General features: G+C 46.5%; 1 pseudogene; it reads left to right on the top strand.

Annotated features, from left to right (window-relative positions):
• The first annotated feature begins 15,968 nt into the window (after positions 1–15,968).
• Positions 15,969–19,813, top strand: LOC136480618 (uncharacterized; annotated as a pseudogene).
• Positions 19,814–19,840: the final 27 nt, after the last annotated feature.

Genomic DNA, 19,840 nt, shown 5'->3' with positions numbered 1-19,840 from the left:
TGCTCTTCTAGCAGCGACGCAGCCGCCCCTATTGTGCCATTTGTAGGGGCGGCTGCTATGCTGGAGCCCGAACACGCCACTATAGGGGCGGCTCCAATGCCAGCCGCCACTAAAAAAAGTCCCGTTACTACAAACTGTTTTTCACATAGTGTGTTTGCCAAGAAGGCAAGCGAGGATCCGCTGCACGCTCGTCCACGGCCGCAAGAAAAGTTCCTTCCAGACGCCACCGCCATGGCGTGCAGCAGCGGACGGCGCGCCTCGGCGTCAGTGACGGCTCGCTTGATCTCCTCGAGCCGGAGGTCGGCGTCGGCTGGGGTGTCCGATGTACGCCACTACCGTAAACAGTAACTTTGCCGAGAGCCCGATGCTCTCGGCAAAGACGATCTGACACTCGGCAAACTATTTGCCGAGAGCAGCTCTCGGCAAAGAGCCGTCGGCAAAACATCTATCGGTAAAGGATTCTTTACCGAGAGCCCCTCTCGGCAAAACATTTACCGAGAGTAATGTAAAGGCTCTCGGCAACTATAGCTCTCGGCAAACTGGCGCGCCCTAGTAACGGCCAGACGGTAGGTAACGGTGTGAGGGGCTTCTTTGCCGAGAGCGACCATCGGTAAAGAACTTCTTTGCCGAGAGCGACCGTCGGTAAAGAATTGTAAAAAAAAAAGATTTGCGGCCGAGGTGGTTTTCAAAAAAAAAAATAGGTTTGCCGAGAGCCGACCACCAAGCTCTCGGCAAATAGGAAGATTTACCGAGAGCTAGGCTCTCGGCAAAGAGGCATATTTGCCGAGATCTAGGCTCTCGGCAAAGAGGTATATTCAAGGGTTCAGTACATCGAGGATGAACGAAGGTTTGCCGAGAGCCGACCACCAAGCTCTCAGCAAAGAGGAAGATTTGCCGAGAGCCTAGCTCTCGGCAAAGAGTCCAGAGAGCTTTTTTTTATTTTTGTTTATATTTCCAGCTTCAACGACACATATTTCACAAATATAACACATCATCCACATCACATATATCACAAATATGTCATCCACATCACATGTCTCACATTATAATCCATCTAAACATCTCAAATCCAACAACACATGTCCATCTCAAAGTGCTAAGTTCATGTCACAAAGTGCTAATACATGATGAAGAACAACAGGCTCACTCCCAAGGCTCCCACCTTCCCGACGGCGGCTGCTGCTGCGGTGGACGGTGTGGATACAGTTGGTACCCCGACCCTCCCGGCGGCTGCTGATGCGGCGGAAGTTGTGGATACGGTTGGTGCCACGACCCTCCCGACGACGTCTACTCAGGCACATCATTCGAACCCGCCGATTGATTCTGCACAAATGAGAAGAAAAATTAGTAAGTATAGTAATACTAAGGCATATAATTGTAATCTAAGCGTAGACAAGTCAAAATTTGCAGAACTAGGTATAAAATTATAATCTAAGCCTAGACACATCAAAATTTCGGCAGCACCTCCCCTGCACGGTGAGGTTTCCAAAACCTGCAAGAAAACCAACGGCACGATGGCCGCCCACCACATATCAACGGCACGATGGCCAGCACACATATATATAAACGGCACGAAGGCCTCCTATCACATATCAACGGCACGATGGCCGACATGCACAGTAAAGAGCTTTTGTTAGAGAAGTTGAACTCACGTATGAGTAAGGTGGGTATGGGTAAGGCGATGGAGGAGCGAACAGCTCTAGTGGCGCTGGACGACCCATCGTGACGCCAAGACTTGCCACGTACTGAGCCAAGGCGTCAAACCTCGCCCGCTCGGCCTCCCACCTCTATCGCTCGGCCTCCCGCTCCCTCTGTCGCTCTTCCTCCACCCTAGCCTTATGCTCCTCAAGCGCATGCACCTGAGCCTATAATTTTTCACCGCATTGTTACAAGCAATTTCGAGGAATGTAAAACCAATGAACGATGAATAAAACAGAAATAACCTGTAGTGCTGCCACACGATGCGTCGAAGTGTCCTGCCTTGGGCGTATGGGCACGCTACCGCTCGTGCTGCTTGTCCAGACCTGTGAGAGAGTGGGAGTGGTGTGCGGGTCGAGCGTGCTGTTGCCGATGAGGTACCGCCCATGCTTCTTGCCTCCTCCCACCCTCATGACGATGTCGCCATCAATGTCCACGGTGTGCGGATCCCAGTCTGCCCCATGGACTCCCCTTGCTGCCTCGGTGTACTGACTGATGCGCTCGGGGATGCTCTCGTTGGTGAACGACTCGGCTAGGTTGTCCGGGTTCCAGTTGATGTTGTCTGTCGCCTTGCCCTTGTGGGCCAGAACCCATGACTTGAGCTCTCCGCATGGCTAGTTTTGATGTGCAGCCGACTGTGAGAAAAACAACAAGACGATTATAAATCATGTAGGAATAAACGTCTGAAAGAATAAATGAAGCTACACCAAGTCACGTACCCATCTAGCCCCGAATTTGTGGATGTTAAGGTTGCCCTGGTGGTGTGATACACCTGGCATCAGCAAACATCATTCTCGGAGGACGGTGTGGTTATCCGCCCAATTGCCACTCACCCACCTGTCGACCATCATCTGCCAGGCCCGCGTTTTATTGGCGCACCAGCCAGGAGGCACCTATACGACATCAAGTACATTGACAGATATAAGAACAATTCAAGCCTACCCAATCTCAGAAGAAATCAATATTGATGTTGTATATTTACCTTTAGGTACTGCTCTTTGATCAGATGCATTAATCTTGCATCTTCTTTCTTTACCTTCCGATGCTCATAGACGGCACAGTAATCGATGATGGCCTAGAGCCGCGCCTCGTAATGCATGTCTGAGATGCGACCTCTAAAAGATTTGGCCAACGCCTTGGCCGCCCTCGCCTCGTAGCCCTCAGTGCATTTAAAGAAGTCCTGCATATAGAAAAGATGTATCAATACACTGGTTCAAGAAACTCTAGCGAATGCAATGTATTGAGCAAAGTAGTGGGAGGAAGACTTACCCAAAACTCGCACATAACCCGCTCCGCCATGCTTTCGTACGTGCGGCCCGTCTCGTCCTCCGCATCAGGGGCGGCAACGTAGTGCTCGTACGTGTAGGCCGGCTCCAGAGCTTCGGCGTAGCGAACCAAGCCTGGGAAGTGTTCCCTGCAGAGAAGACCCAGGATGCCATTGGGCAACCTTTTGTGAGCACCTGGGACCACGACCTTCCAAGACCTGCGTAAGTGATTAAGAAAAAACTGTTAGTTTCCATTGTGATTCTATCATATGTAGGAGCAAAAAAAAATGTAAAAGTTACGTACTTTTGCCCAACGGGTCGAATGACCGGGCGTAGAGCCTCAGGTATCGGCCGCTCAGGTAGGCTCGCCGGACCTCGTTGGTAGACACCCGAGGTTCCGGTGGAACTGGAACCTCCTGCCTCGGCCTCCTGCTTGTCCTCCTGCTCCTCCTGCTCATCCAGCTGCTCGGCCTCCTGCTCGGCCTCTCCCTGCTGAGCCTGCTCGTCCACCTGCTCTTCCTCCCGCTCCTCCTCGGGCTCTGATGCTGCTGCTGCTGTAGGCTGAGGCGGTGGCGCCCTAGGCCTCCTCCCGGCCACCCTCCTCCTCCTCCCCTGAGGTGGTGCCGACCCCCCAGCTTCACCTGAGGGCCCTAGTGTACTGCCCCCCGTGTTGTAAAGCGACCTGACCGCCCGCAAAGCTCTGTGGCCCGCCATCTTTACACAATCACCTACAAGACATAAACATTAAGATCGGATTAGATGGATCATAAACAAGACATTATTATAAAGAGATGCAAAATAAATAAAGCATAATTAAAAAATAACATAATATTACATGTATTAGAAATAATCATCCCCATCGGGATTAGCTGGATCATAGCTCTCATCATCACTATCAGCCATGTCGAAATGTTCAACACTTTCCAAAGGAGTAACTATGTCATCATTGCCATTGCCAATATGTAATCCTTCAAGTAACGCCAAGTCCTTCGCATTTTCCACCTCATCCCCCTCGTCCACATCAACATCCATTTTATTGTCTACTTCCATTTCCATAGCTCCGGTTAAGTCAATCTCAAAAGTCCCTTGTAGACCCTCTTCTTGATAGAACTCTCCATCATATGTGTTTGGGTCGAAGTTGTAGTCTTCGGCGTTTGGGGAAGGTGCTTTACCGTGCGGTGATACCTTGTGCACAATATCCCAACCCTAAAGACGAGGGTCCCTTTGGCACGAGTAGGGGAGATAATAAACTTGTGTGGCCTGTTGAGCCACAATATAGACATCCTTTCTGCCATAGATGGAATCCTGTCGAATTTCTACTAGCCCAAGGGAAGGACTTCGTCTTGTTTCTTGAGGATCAAACCAATGGCATTTGAATACGACAAGGTTAAGAGGTTTACGACCATGAAACCTAAGTTCGTATATTTCTTCAATTCTTCCATAATACTCGGCCCCGTCAAGGCCGCCAGTAAAAACTCCGGAATTCGTGGTTCTTCGATTGGGCCGGCTCTGCTCGTGTCTTGTTGTGTGAAATCGGTATCCATTCACATCATAACCAGAAAATGACTTGACCCTATGTTCAAAGCCATTGGCAACCTGTCTCAACTCTGGATTCATAGTCAAATCGGTTTGGCTCTGCAAGGTCAAGGAGGATAGATCGTTAAATTGGAATGTACAAGCAACTGGGAATGTGAATCGGCGAACGAGCTAAATTGCATAGTACCTTTTGTTTGAACCAAGAAATAAAATCGGAGATTCCATTTCCCGCACCCTGATGAAGAATGGTGTCACGTTCTTGCGGGGTAGGTTCCCTTAATAGATGCCAGTTCTCATTAATAAACTCCCTGTAACAACGAGAAACAAGGAGGTTGGATGCAGAATGTTGACGGCATATTAATTAACAAGTTCGTGCAAGAAGCCACTTACTGCATGTACGGCTCCATTTCGGTAAGATTAGTGAACACATATATAATGATTGTGAGCCAATCTTTGTTTTTCAACAACAATGAGGTCGCATCACTCGCACTTCCAAGTTGCCCTTGGAAAAGGCTGAGTTTTGATTCATTTTCACCAGCATTGTAACGAGGGGGTCGATTATGCACGCTAAGAAGCTTGTCACCATAGTATGCTTGTGTGAAGTTAGTAACCTCCTCTAGAACGAATGCCTCCGCCATGGAAGCCTCGATTTTGCATTTGTTTCTGCATTTCTTCCAAAGAACCTTTAGACATCTCTCGATTGGATAGCACCAACGGGCTTGCACGGGCCCCCCCATTCGTGCCTCATACGGGAGGTGCAGAATCAAATGCTGCATCGGGTTGAAGAAACCGGGTGGAAAGATCATCTCCAACTTACAGAGCAACACAGGTGCTATTTTTTCCAATTCTGCAACCACGCTACGAGATAACTCCTTGGCACAAAGCTGGCGGAAGAAATAGCTCAACTCGGCTAGCGTCTTCCACACATGCTCAGGGACATAGCCTCGGAGCATCGCCGGAAGAAGACACTCAATCCATATGTGATAGTCATGACTCTTCAGGCCGTTGATTCACAAGGTAGATAAGTTCACTCCCCTCCTCAGATTCGCTGCATACCCACCAGGGAACATTAATGTTTTGAACCATTCTAATACTTCTCTCTTTTGTTCCGGTTTCAATCTGTAATCGGCCTTAGGCCTTGTCCATTTCTTGCCGCTTCTAGGAGGTTGCATGTGTTGCTTTGGTCTATCACATATCGTTGCCAGGTCCAGTCTTGCCTTTACATTGTCCTTCGTCTTATCCTTAATGTCCATGATCGTTGCCCAAAGCGCCTCGGCAACATTCTTCTCGATGTGCATTACATCAATGTTGTGTGGAAGAAGAAGGTCGTTATAATAGGGGAGCATCAACAAGGGCGACTTATGAGTCCACATATGCTCCTCACCATATCCCACGAACCTACCATCTTTTTCATTGATCCGAAGAGCATCTATCTGATCATGAACCTCGGCACTGGTCATCATCTGTGGTGCGGGGTCTATAACCATGACACCTTTAGTAAAGTTCTTGATGTCTCGTCTGAATGGATGCTCAGCAGGGAGGAATTGTCGATGTTTGTCGAACACGGAATATTTGCCACCCTTCTGCAGCCAATTGAATTGCAGAGCTGCCTTGCACAAGGGGCATGGAAACTTCCCGTGAACACACCAAGCGCTGAATATCCCATATGCTAGGAAGTCATGCATGGAGTATTGATACCAAACATGCATGTTGAAGTTTGTCTTTGTAGCTCGATCGTATGTCCATACACCATGGTCCCAAGCATGGACCAGTTCATCGAACAAAGGCTCCATGAACACACCCATGTTATTCCCAGGGTGTTCTGGAATTATCAACGACAAGAACACATTCTGTCGTTGGAAGGAGACGCCAGGGGGGAGATTGAGAGGGATAACAAACACGGGCCAACAAGTGTATGGGACAGCCATCATTCCATAAGGATTGAACCCATCTGTTGCCAGTGCAACACGCACATTACGTGCCTCCCCACTTTTGTTATGATGAATGTTATCAAAGTGATGCCATGCTTCACCATCGGCTGGATGTACCATCTTCTCAGGACTGTATCTTTTTCCATTTTTGTGCCATATCATCTATTTCGCGGACTCCTCTGTCATGAATAACCGTTGGATCCTTGGTATGAATGGAAGGTACCGTAGGATTTTCATGGGGTACGGACTCTGCCTCTTCTCACCATCACCAAAGTCTACCTCCAGATACCTAGAGGATTTACACTTTGGACAGTACTTTGCATCCACGTGTGCTTTTCCAAAGAGGACGCAGCCCTTCGGACAAGCATGTATCTGCTCATACGGCATCTTAAGTGCACGAAGGACCTTCTGCGATTCGTACATGTTCTGTGGCAGAAGGTGACCGGTCGAAAGGATGGAGCCAATAACTGTCAACATTTCATCAAAGTTCTCTCGACTGAGGTTGAACTGGGACTTTAAGGCCATTAAGCGTGAAATGCCATCAAGCTTTGAAATCTGTGTGTGGCCATGAAGGGGTTTCCCTGCTGCAGACAACATGTCGTAATACGCCTTTGCGCTTGCTTCTGGCTCCTCCTCCTCCTCCTGCTGCCTATGTCCGTTAGCGAAGTATGCTTCGTGAAAGTCATCTAACCAAGCTGCTACCCCGGCATCAGCATTGTAATCCTCGACACGTGGTCTCACCACCTCCTCTCTCACACGATCGGCTTCACCGTGGTGGGTCCACTAGGTATAGTTTTTCGTAAATCCATGCCTAGCCAGATGTGAAGTCATCACCTCCTTTGTCTGCCTCTTTCTGTTCTTACAGTTGATGCAGGGACAAAAAACGGCACGCGCTCCGGGAGCCTGGTCAAATACTTGCTTGATGAAAGCCTCGGTCTTGTCGACCCATTCTCTGGTAATCTCACAGGTGCTCCGGCGGCCCGAGTACATCCACTCACAGTCATCCATCCTCTAACATATATATCACCAAGTAATAAATATAACCATGGACTTGCATCTACACGTCGTTCCTACCATCTAATAGGTAAGGATAGGTCCTAATCCCACCCGAGGATGCGTAGATGGTGTTAGTTCCCATGGTCTGGTCCTATCCGAAACAGAATTTCGGCAGCACCTCCCCGCTGTTCTCCAAATACACGTCCCGACAGGGAGATTGTGTATCCGGAGAACAATAGGAAGGTACTGTCGAAACTCTCTCTCGGATCGGAGCAGACCATGAAAACTAACACCATCTGCGCATCCTCGGGCTGTCCAAAAAACGTGGACAATTCGAAACAGATACGATTATTGATATGCAAAGATCTGCATATTTCTAACCGTATCGGAGTTCGAATGGGAGACACCAAACTGGGTTACGTGGAGATACATGACCAGGACAAAGAAAGAGTGGTTATACCTTAGGTGGCGGTGAAGTCAGGCTAGCGGGGCCGTGGCGGGTCGGTGCAGTGGCGAGGCGACGCGGTGCGGGTAGACCTGGGGACACCGGGGTACTCCGACTCGGCTCCTGCAAAAAGAAAGAAAGAAGCAAAATAACGTCAACTCAAAAATTCGGCAGCATCTCCCCTGAACGGTGAGGTTTCCAAACCTGAAAGAAAACCACGGCACGATGGCCGACAACCACATATATATCAAGGAACCACATGCAGCTTAATTATCAACTACTACTACTCTAACTACTACAACTACTACTACACTAACTACTACTACCACTACTAATATGTTATTTTTTCATTTGTTTCTAAATCTGAATTTTGCTCTCGTACACATAAAAAAAGGAAGGAATAATGAACTTCGTATGTTAGGATCACAAATTTAGTGAGAAATGAAGCTTCTCTAGAACTGGATTTGCTGATATAGACTGAGGTGCCCTGGATTTGCTGATGCCCAAAATATAAACGCAATTAGACAGCTGTGCTGATATAGACTGCTGTACTGATAGTTATTTAAATTTAATTGCATTTTATATACATAGCATAAAGCTTAATACTGCTGATTATGTTGACACAAAAAAATCTGAAATGATTAGTTCTGAGAAGAAATAGATTATGCGAGCGTGCTGCTTAGTTCAGTAGAATAACACAAACATGACCCCACGACGTCCAGTGTCCATGGCTGCTGTTTTTTTTTTGTCTGGTGGGACGTGGGAGGTGGCCAAGTGTAGCTAATATATTTGAAGAAATTTGTTGTTGCTCATCCAATGTATAAAAATTCAGGCATGGGATGGTGAATCGAGCAGCAAGAGTAACAAAAGAAAAGATGCATACACTCATCCAACGTAAATGAGATGAGAATTTGTGTACCTGTGTGAGCCGGAAGAGCTTAATGAAGCACAAACTCTGCAGAGATTCCCTTGTTGGCAAATCGTCGAGCACCTTTGGAGCTACAGCGCAATCGCGAAATCATGAAACCTGATAGGATCATAGGAGAAAGTAGGAGGCGCTTAAAATTAGAACGGACGCTTGCCTGGCCACTTGCCTGAATGGAGGGTGGTGGCAGAGATGAGAACGTGAGGATTTTCTCGGCGGGAGATTCTGTGCCGCCGGGAAGGAGAACAGGCACGAGTTCCTGCTGGGAAGGAGAAAAGACCGATCGATGGCAGTGAGAAAACTCCTAACCGATGGTGTGTATGTTGACGTGGGCTGCGGCGGCGGCGAGGCTCGGGCGGAGCGGCGGCGGCAGCGCGCGCGGCCGGGCGTGGCGGGCTGCGGCGGCGGCAGGGCTGCGGCCGAAACGGTTCACCTTGCGCGGCTTGCGGGGCTGCGCCGAAACGTTTAAGTGGTGAAGCCACTTTGCCGAGAGCCAGATCTGGGAGGCTCTCGGCAAACCTTCCCCTTTGCCGAGAGCCCCCAGATCCGGCTCTCGGTACAGTTATTTTTTTTCAAATTTCGTTCGAATTTTTTAACTAGCTAACTGCACAAAAAAATATAAAAAAAATAAAAATCATTATTTGCCGAGAGTAGCTCTCGGCAAACCTCTTCGTCGAGAGCCAGCTCTCGGCAAACCATTGATCCAGGCTAGGTAAAAAAAAAGAAATCTGCGCCGAGAGCAGGCCCAGTTGCTCTCGGCAAAGAAGCTTTGCCGAGAGCAATCCCCTGAAGCTCTCGGCAAAGAATATCCAAAAAAAATTAATAAATAGCAAACGGCTCCGGAAAAATACGAAATTTTGCCGTGTTGCAACTTATGCTCTCTAATGGCTATACAAAAAGTTTGGAACTCCGAAACTAATTCGACCGTGACATTGTTTGAAAATCCTAATGGATCCTTCTCAACTTTATGAAACTTATTCGGAGATATCTCAGATTGTAAGAATCATACGCAACCACTTGCGCGAAACATTTTCAATTTTTTACCACAGCCTCCAAGTGTGATACCATGACTTCATTGCAAATATCACAATTTTCCGAATTCGTTTCCTTTTATTAAGAATTTTTAAATCGTTCGGCGACATATGTTCGTGGTCTTCGATTCGTAAAATAAAAGGTGAAAAAAACGTCAACAAGATGTTATTTGCCCCCAATAATGCATAAATAGCATGAATATCATTTTCTACTTAATTTGTTCCCGTGTTTAAATCAATCGCTGTTCAAATTTTAATCGATTAAAAAAACTCCTTGAAATGCAATTAATTAATTATATATAGCAAATAATTACAAAAATACACAAAAATTTAATATTGAGTACAACCTGTAGTATGTGTATAGAGAAAAAAAGTTTGGAGCATATGAAAGAAAAAACAATTTAATTGGAGAGAGTTAGGAGAAGAGAAACACATGCACATGAAATATAGAAACCACGTTTGCCGAGAGCCTGGGAGGGGCTCTCGGCAAATATTTTAACTAGCTAACTGCACGAAAAAATATAAAAAAAATAAAAAATCATTATTTGCCGAGAGTAGCTCTCGGCAAACCTCTTCGCCGAGAGCCAGCTCTCGGCAAACCATTGATCCAGGCTAGGTAAAAAAAAAAGAAATCTACGCCGAGAGCGGGCCCAGTTGCTCTCGGCAAAGAAGCTTTGCCGAGAGCAATCCCCTGAAGCTCTCGGCAAAGAATATCCAAAAAAAAAATTAATAAATAGCAAACGGCTCCGGAAAAATACGAAATTTTGCTGTGTTGCAACTTATGCTCTCTAATGGCTATACAAAAAGTTTGGAACTCCAAAACTAATTCGACCGTGACATTGTTTGAAAATCCTAATGGATCCTTCTCAACTTTATGAAACTTATTCGGAGATATCTCAGATTGTAAGAATCATACGCAACCACTTGCGCGAAACATTTTCAATTTTTTACCACAGCCTCCAAGTGTGATACCATGACTTCATTGCAAATATCACAATTTTCCGAATTCGTTTCCTTTTACTAAGAATTTTTAAATCGTTCGGCGACATATGTTCGTGGTCTTCGATTCGTAAAATAAAAGGTGAAAAAAACGTCAACAAGATGTTATTTGCCCCCAATAATGCATAAATAGCATGAATATCATTTTCTACTTAATTTGTTCCCGTGTTTAAATCAATCGCTGTTCAAATTTTAATCGATTAAAAAAACTCCTTGAAATGCAATTAATTAATTATATATAGCAAATAATTACAAAAATACACAAAAAATTAATATTGAGTACAACCTGTAGTATGTGTATAGAGAAAAAAAGTTTGGAGCATATGAAAGAAAAAACAATTTAATTGGAGAGAGTTAGGAGAAGAGAAACACATGCACATGAAATATAGAAACCACGTTTGCCGAGAGCCTGGGAGGGACTCTCGGCAAATATTTGCCGAGAGCAGCGCTCGGCAAACAGTTTTGCCGAGAGCCATAACGGTGGGGCTCTCGGCAAAGTGGTGACGCCGTCAGGGCAAGTCACGGCGATGGGCCCACGGCAATGTTTTGCCGAGAGCCTGATTTTGCCGAGAGTGCGGCCCACGGCAAAGGCCCATTTTGCCGAAGGTCATTTTTTGCCGAGCGGGGCTCTCGGCAAAATGGCCCACTTCGCCGAGAGTTGTTGTTTGCCGAGATGCAGGCCCACGGCAATCTTGTGAGTTCCCGACGGCCCGTGTTTGCCGAGAGCGGCGCTCAGCAAACGGTTTCTTTGCCGAGATCCCGCGTTTTTGCTCTCGGCAAAAATCGCGGCTCTGGGCAAAGGACGTTTTTCCGGTAGTGCGCAGCAACACCGCGCGCGCGTCACCGTGGCGCCCCCACATCGTGAGCCACCGCAGCGACTCCGGCATAAACAGCACCCCGGCGGCGATGAACACGGGTGGGATCACGCCGATCCCATACATGACGCGGCACCCGAGGTGCACCGGCAGGCCGGCGAACGCGTAGTTGGACACGTAGCTGAGCAGGATGCCGACGTTGATAAAGATCTGCACGAGTGAAATCACTATACACCTTGATTCGGAATCAGCTAGCCAACATGTGGATCAGAGGACGCCACGCAATTATGATCGCTGTATCCAAAACGCAGACGATACGTACGTCAAGCATGGATGACAGGACGCCGCGCGTGGACGCCGGCGAGATCTCGGCGTTGTACACGGGGGCGACGACGCGGGCGAACCCGGCGCCGACGCTGGTGACGAAGCGCGCCGCCATGACCGCGGCGAAGCTGGCGCTCAGCGACATGGCGAGCGCGCCGGCCATGCGGAAGGCGTTGGCGAGCACGAGGGTGCGGCGGCGGCCCAGGTGGTCGGCCACCCAGCCGGCGGCGAGGATGGACGCGAGCATGAAGACGTTCATGGACCCCGACAGCACCTCGACCTCGGCGTCGGTGAGCCCCACGTCCTCACGCATGAACAGCTCCGCGCCGCTCATCAGTGTCAGGTCTGCAAAGAAAGCACGCACGGTTCGGAAGCTTCTCTCTCCATGGATGGTAAGTCACTTGGGCAACGTACGTACTGTAGCCATGTAGCATGGTGGTCATGGAGGCGAGCGTGGCGCAGACGAAGGCGAACCAGTTCCGTCGCGGTGCACTGGCAGGCGGCGGCGGCCGTGCCGCCGAGGAGGGCAGGAGCGGCGCCTCAGTGCCACCGGCAGCCTGTGCCATGGCGGCGGCGTACGCGTAGCGCTCCTCGGTTTGGTTTCTCGATCGTCGGCACGTACTAGCTTGTGTAGTGTTGGATGCTTATTAGTAGTATATACGTGGTACAAGGTTGTGATCGTGGTCACTAGCTCGATCGATTGGTGATATAGATCAAGTAGTTAGCAAATTATATGGCTTGAAAGGGACCTGAGAAAATATCAATACACACTCGTAGTGACGAGTGGCTGGCCAGTGAGTACGAGACAAAGTACTTGCTGTTGTTGGACCAGTACAGCTAGTAGCGCACAGCGCCAAGTGCTTATGCAGCGGTCCCAAATATAAGGGTGTGTTTACTTCAGCGCGGAGGCGGAAACGGGGGGGGGGGGGGGGGGGGGGGGGTTTGCAAAATGAAGGAAAGAGACGGAGATAGTACCTTCATGAACTCATTTCCTTGAAAATAACTTCTACTACTATGGTTGCAGGAGGAGTATATAAAAAAGTGGTGGTGGGTGGGGGGGGGTGGGGGGGGGGGGGGGGGGGGGGGCTTGGCCCCTGCTAGCCCTCTGATTCCGCCGGTGGTTCAGCGGGTCCAACTGAGTTGTGTCGAAGCGAACTCACTTTTGCTTGTGTTTGGTTGGAAGATTAGGTGGAATGGGTGGACCCAGAGTGGAATAACTAATCCAATCAGATGCAGGTCAACCCTGTCAGGCCAAAACGAGCGAACCGCACCAACCCACATCTCGCACGGCCAGAGGCAAAGGCAGGGCATGAGTGGGCGGTCATGTTGGTAGCGTTGAGAGCGTGAGCACTACGGCGCGATGGCGAGGGGCTGGCGAGCCACGCGTGAGGTGGAGCTGTGTAGCGGCGCGGGGCCTAGCGAGCGGCGCGGAGGTGGGGTTCGGTGGTGCGGGCCCTGGCGGCATGGAGGTACGTACGGCACGCCGAGCGACGGTGCGGGGCGGGGGACCTGGCGTGGGCGGTGCGCCTAGGCGAGGCATGGGCCCTAGTGGGTGCGGAGCACACGGTCTACCGCCAACGTGGAGGTGCAGCCGGGCACGTCTGGCAGAAGAGCTGCAGGGCATGCGCAGGAGCAAGCTGCGCCGAGGGAGTCATCCCCAGTAGCAGCGGCGGAGGAACAGAGAAAAAGCGGAAGAAGAGAACAAGCAGCACGTCAGCTACCTCATCCCACATCCATTTGCTCTCAAACCAATCAAGGAACCGTGCAACACGCCCTATTTTGTTCACGAAATATTAGAGCGTACTCTTTGCTAGGGATGAAAACAGCACGGATATTCACTATACCACACACCAGAATTAGCGTTAAACATTGGTCGCTAAAACTAGTTATTTAGCGATGTAACATTGGTCGGTAAAGAATTTCAACGAACCATCGGTCGGTAAAGGCGCCTTCAGCGGCTATACATCGGTCGCTATAGATAGAGTCGAACTGTCGGTCGGTATAGGTCAGTAATAACGTCGGACAGTCGGTCGGTGTATATAGAGCTAAAATCTAGCACGCTGCAGCTATTGATTCGCGCCAAAAATTTGCCAACCGAATCTCGGAAACCCTGGTGCGCGCGTAAAAAAAATTCATGGCCGCCACTTTTTTTTTCTGCCTCACGCTCCACTTATGACCTTATCCCCTTCCTTGCGCGAAAAAAACACTGCAGCTTCCTTCCCAAATCACCGCCACGCACGGTCCAGGGATCCCAGCAGCTGCTGCAGTCTACCGCGCCGCCGCTGCAAGCAGGGGCCGCGCCCATGGGCCACGCCACTGCAGGCGGCCGCGCCGCTGCCAGGGGGCCGCCCCGCTGCTGCTGTATTGTTCCGCGCCGCCGCTGCTGCAGGGGGCCGCGCCGCCGCTGCTGCAGGGTGCCGTGCCGCTCCCAGGGGTCCGCGCCGCCGCTGCTGCAGGGGTCCGCACCGCTCCCAGTCCACGCTGCCGCTACTCCCAGGTTCTGCGCGGTGTATGGAGCCGCACCACCACTCCGCCGCTCGCGCTTCTCCCCTGTTCGCGCAGCCAAGTACGTCCCTGTCTTTGGTCCCCCACACTCTCCGCTTTCACTTCGTTGCACGGATATTCTCAGATGTTTGGATTCTCCCTGTTCTTGGGAGGCTGGAGTAGTGTTTGTATCAGTAATTGAAACTAGGAGACTACGAGATTGCAATTCAGTTCTTATTCCCGCCTATTCTATGCGCCTTTATCTATATGCAATTCAGTTTAGCAGAACTTCTCCTCGTATGTGTGCCCAGTGATGTTTTATACTTTTATCTATGTGTGTTTGCCTTGATGGCCTCTAGTTTTGGTCACTGTCAACTCTTGTTGTTGCCATCGAGGTGCAAGTTTAATTTGTTTGCTTCAGTTCAGCTAACTAATGGCACAATTGTAGGTTGTAGCTGCAGCTAATTATAACTCTTCAAGTTGTAGTCTATTTCATCTGTCAGCAACTCGGTATTCAGACATATGAACCTGTAATTGTAGGTTGGAAGCTGTGTTGTCTATTGGTACTCATCTAATCCCACACCCAAGAAAGGTTAGTTATTTATTTAAACCACATAATTCAAATTGCTCCGGGAACATTGTTTGTTTTTTCTTAATCCTTTTTGCAATTGAGCTTGCCGGACATCCATTGTATTTTTTATATTTCGCAGGCTGCAAGTGGCCACGCCCTGCTGGGAGCCGCAGTCTTCTACCGTGTGGTTCCAGGCTTCAGTCTCAGCAGTCGGTCACTCCGAGCGGTGATTTTCTTCAGACTTTAGTCTCAGCAGTCTTATAGATTTATTTTTGGTTTTGAATGAATTAGTTTTAGCTAAATGTCATTAATATTTTTGCTTTCTTGGACATTGCTTGGCGACGTGCAAGGGCAGCTTCTCCATTGGCCGGAACTCACTTTGCTAGTCTGCTTGTGCTGTGGTGTTGGTTGCTTGCTGCGGAAACGTGCTGTGGACCAAGCCTTCAGCAATTTCAGGTCATAAGTCTAGAACTAAACTGCTGCGTTAGGATAGATGCATATATATATATATATATATATATATATATATATATATATATATATATATATATATATATATATATATATTCAGTTCCTGTGTTCTGTGATTTTATCTTGTTCAACAACTCTCATTGTATGGGCGCAGGTGTTGAGCGTGGTGTTGCTGCTGCTGGACAACAGGTAGTTCTACTTGCACACCTTGAGAAGACGTTCGAACGATATTGTGGCAGCAGCTCTCCTTGTTTCCATCGGTAGGGTCCTACCTTTCGCTAGCTATTCACCTTTTTTTAGTATTGTCAAAGTATGCAACTATTTCAATGCTTGTGATGTGTTTTTTTATTTAATACTGTAAGCTGCTGGATCTCTTGCATAAAGGTTGATGATGGATAAAATAAAACATGGATTGATGATAATGCTAGGTAAAAGATAATAACTTCACAACTACTGAGAGTGCTATTTTTAGGTAAAATGGAATTTAACCTAAAATTTTCATATAGGCACACCAAGACATATTTGCAAGGGGTGAATAGTTTCTTAGCTTTTGCATTTAGGAATTCAGCGGTAGGCGGCAAGATATTATGTCCTTGTAGAAAGTGTGTTAACTCATTTTGGAAAGAGGCAAGTGAAGTCCGTGAGCACTTGATATGTGATGGGTTTCTAAAAGGGTATAGAACATGGACCTTACATGGAGAAGGTAGCTCTTCAATGAATCATGTGAATCATGATGATGGGAATTATGATGATGCTGAGTTTATAGAGGATTCTAGTGAGGATGATGATATATCTGATTTTCTTAGAGACTTAGCTGTTGGTTTGGATGATAGAGGAGATTTTGAGGACAACGGTTCTACTCTAGAGCCTTGTCCTGAACTAGTTTCCCTTGAGAAATTGGTTGCAGAAAATAACAAGGAGTTGTACCCAAATTGCAAGAAATATACACAACTAAGGTTCCTAATTAGATTGCTCCATATCAAACTCCTTGGAGGATGGTCTGATAGATCTATTAATCTGCTTTTAGATCTACTTAATGATGTACTTCCTAAGGGTTCAGCACTACCTAGAACATTTCATGAAGCTAAGAAATTGGTGAAATCCATTGGAATTGGTTACAATAGTATTCATGCATGTGAAAATGATTGCATTCTCTATTGGAAGGGGAATGTGGATCTGAATTCGTGTCCGAAATGTAAGGTTTCACGATGGAAATCAGAAAGGAAGAGTTTAGATGGGAAACGTGTTCATAAGGTTCCTAGGAAGGTTCTTCGTTACTTTCCTATAAAGAAACAACTCAAAAGGTTATTTTTGTCCTCAAAAACAGCAAGGCTAACAAGATGGCACGATGAAGACCGGAAAAAGGATGGTCTATTAAGGCATCCTGCAGATTCACCTCTATGGGAGGCCTTTGATAAAAAGCATCCAAAGTTTGCTGCAGATAGCCGAAACATACGTCTAGCATTTGCCACTGATGGTTTTAATCCATTTAGAACCATGAATGTTAGCTATAGTGTTTGGCCTGGTATTTGTATTCCCTTCAACTTTCCACCTTCAATGTGCATGAAGCAATCAAATTTCATCCTATCTTATCTGATTCCTGGTAGAAATGCTCCTGGTAGTGATATGGATCTCTATTGTCAGACACTTATTTATGACTTGTTAGATATGTTTGAACATGGTGTTAGAACTTATGATGCTTCGAGAGGCGAGTACTTTCAGTTGCGGGCAGCAGTATTGTGGATTATTACTGATTTCCCTGGTCTAGGATATGTGTCCGAATCTATCACATCTGGTGAAGCTGCATGTCCAGATTGTCACTTCTTTACAGATTCACTTAGACTTGGTAATGGTATGAAGACTTGCTATATGGGTCATAGAAGATTCTTGCACGAAAATCACCCATTTAGGTTTGATGCCAATAAATTTGGTGGTACAACTGAGTTTAGGCCAGCACCTAAACCACTTTCTGGAGAGGAGATTTTGGAGTGCACTAAAGATCTTAGTAATAGTTTTGGCAAGGATCCATCTGGAAAGAAACCAACTAGGAAGAGACGTAAGGAAGGGGAGCCCTTAGTAATTTACAAAAGGAGATCTATTTGGTTCTTACTTCCATATTGGAAAGATTTGATGTTGCGTCATAATTTTGATTTCATGCACATAGGAAAAAATGTGAGTGAAAGCTTACTTAATACATTCATGGGCACAGATGGGAAGTCTAAGGATAATCTGAATTCTTGCCTCGTCAAGCTCTAGGTATTAGAACTGATCTTCACCCTGTTGACATGGATGACCAAATGTATTTACCAGCCGCACCATACTCAATGAGTTCGGATGAGAAAAAAAATATTTTGTCAAATACTAAAAGGGGTCAAGTTTCCTGATGGTTATGCATCTGATATACGACATAATATACATGTTAATGAGAAAAAGATATTTGGACTAAAGAGTCATGAGAGCCATATTATTCTACAACACTTGCTGCCACTTGCTGTGAGAAGGATATTGCCTGAAATGGTCAGTGCTGCAGTCATTCGTATAAGTAATTTTTTCAAAAAACTTAGCTCACCTATCATTCGAATAAGTGATATGGAAAGTCTAGAGGCTGATATAGCTGAAACCTTGAGCCTTCTTGAGACTATATTTCTTCCTTCCTTTTTCGATATTATGGTACACTTGATGGTACATCTTCCTGCCCAAGCAAGAATAGCTGGTCCAGTTCATTTTCGCAGCATGTGGCCTGTAGAGAGGTAATCTTTTTAGACATCTAAATATTGTTACATAGTTGAAGGTTTAAGTACCTACTATTTTTATAACATTGTCAATGTGCCTTTTGTTTTATATAGATATCTAATGCGATTAAAGGGTTCTGTTCATACAAAAAGTCACCCTGAGGGATCAATTATGGAGTGGTCTATGTTTACTGAGTGCCTTACACTTTGTTCTCGCTATCTACATGGTGCAAATCAATTGAACCATCAAATTATAAATCATGAAGATTGTAGCACAACTCCTTTCTTCCGTAACATTGGTCGAGGATTGGCTGGAAAGTGTGCAGTGAGTATAGATCACAAGACATGGCTACAAGCTCATAGATATGTTCGATTCAACTATGCTGATATAGGACCTTACTTGGAGTAAGAAATCTCAATTATTTAACATTTCATTTGATCAATTTCCATCGCCTGCTCAACTGATAAAATAACACATTCACAGCAAGTATGCTCAATATCTATCCTCAACTGGTGTTCAAAATAAACGAGACATCAACCGCATGCATCATTCATCCTTTCATGAGTGGTTCAGGTTGCATGTAAGTAAGAAGAAATCTTAGTAAATGTAATTTTACATGGATTTCACATTTAGGTTAATAGCAGGTTTTCATGAATACAGGTGGAAGAAATGGGTGAGGAAGCAACAGATGAGATTAAAATTTTGGCAAAGGGGCCAACGATGACTGCACATAAGTATAGTAGCTTTAACATTAATGGATTTAATTTTCACACAAGATCCTATGATGAGGGTAGAGTTGTTCAAAATAGTGGGGTTGCTGTAGTTGCAGAGTCAACAAGTTTTGAGAGGGGCAATAATGATAACACTATAATAGGGAAAAAGGTCTATTATGGTATTCTAAAGGAAATTCTTGAACTAAACTATCATCAAAAAGGAAATCTAGTGCTATTCATGTGTGATTGGGTTGATAACAGGGTGCAGGACAAATGGGTACAAACTGATCAATTTGGGATCACAAGTGTCAACTTTAAGCATTTATTCAATACAGGTGAAAAGATATCAGATGAGCCTTTCATTTTAGCCTCACAAGCACTTCAAGTTTACTATGTTCCTGATCAAGTCGGCGATAGTAACTGGGCTGCTGCTGTTCAGACAAAACCTATTGATGTGTATGACTTGGATAATTTGGATAATGAACACATTGATGGTGATAATGGATTGATTATGTCATTTCCTGATCTAAATGACAATGTGACTGTGGATATTATTAATGGGGTTGTCCCTTCTGTTAGAAGAGACATATATGGTATAATTGTTGACAAAAAAATCTAAAAAGGGGTCCAAAAAGTAAGTCTTGTTTAAATAATGTGGTGATTTATTTGACCGTAAAAGGTTGCTGATTTGTTTTTCATTTTTTAGGAGAAAAAATGGCAAGCGCTAGAAGAAATAATGAGGATGCTCCCCTCACCGAGATGGAACTAGAAAGGAATGCAAACATTGCAAGAAACAAAGAGATGCTAGCGAGCCTGATCCCTCCTAGGCCAGAAGTGCAGCATGGTCAAGCTAAGAAAAGAACAAAGGTTCTATAGAAAGATTGTTACTAGTGTTTGAATATT

Source organism: Miscanthus floridulus, chromosome 9 (genome assembly GCF_019320115.1).
Source record: "Miscanthus floridulus cultivar M001 chromosome 9, ASM1932011v1, whole genome shotgun sequence".
NCBI classification, from domain to species: domain Eukaryota; kingdom Viridiplantae; phylum Streptophyta; class Magnoliopsida; order Poales; family Poaceae; genus Miscanthus; species Miscanthus floridulus.
The sequence above is the reverse complement of the archived record's forward strand: the minus strand, read 5'-3'. Positions and strand labels throughout refer to the sequence as shown.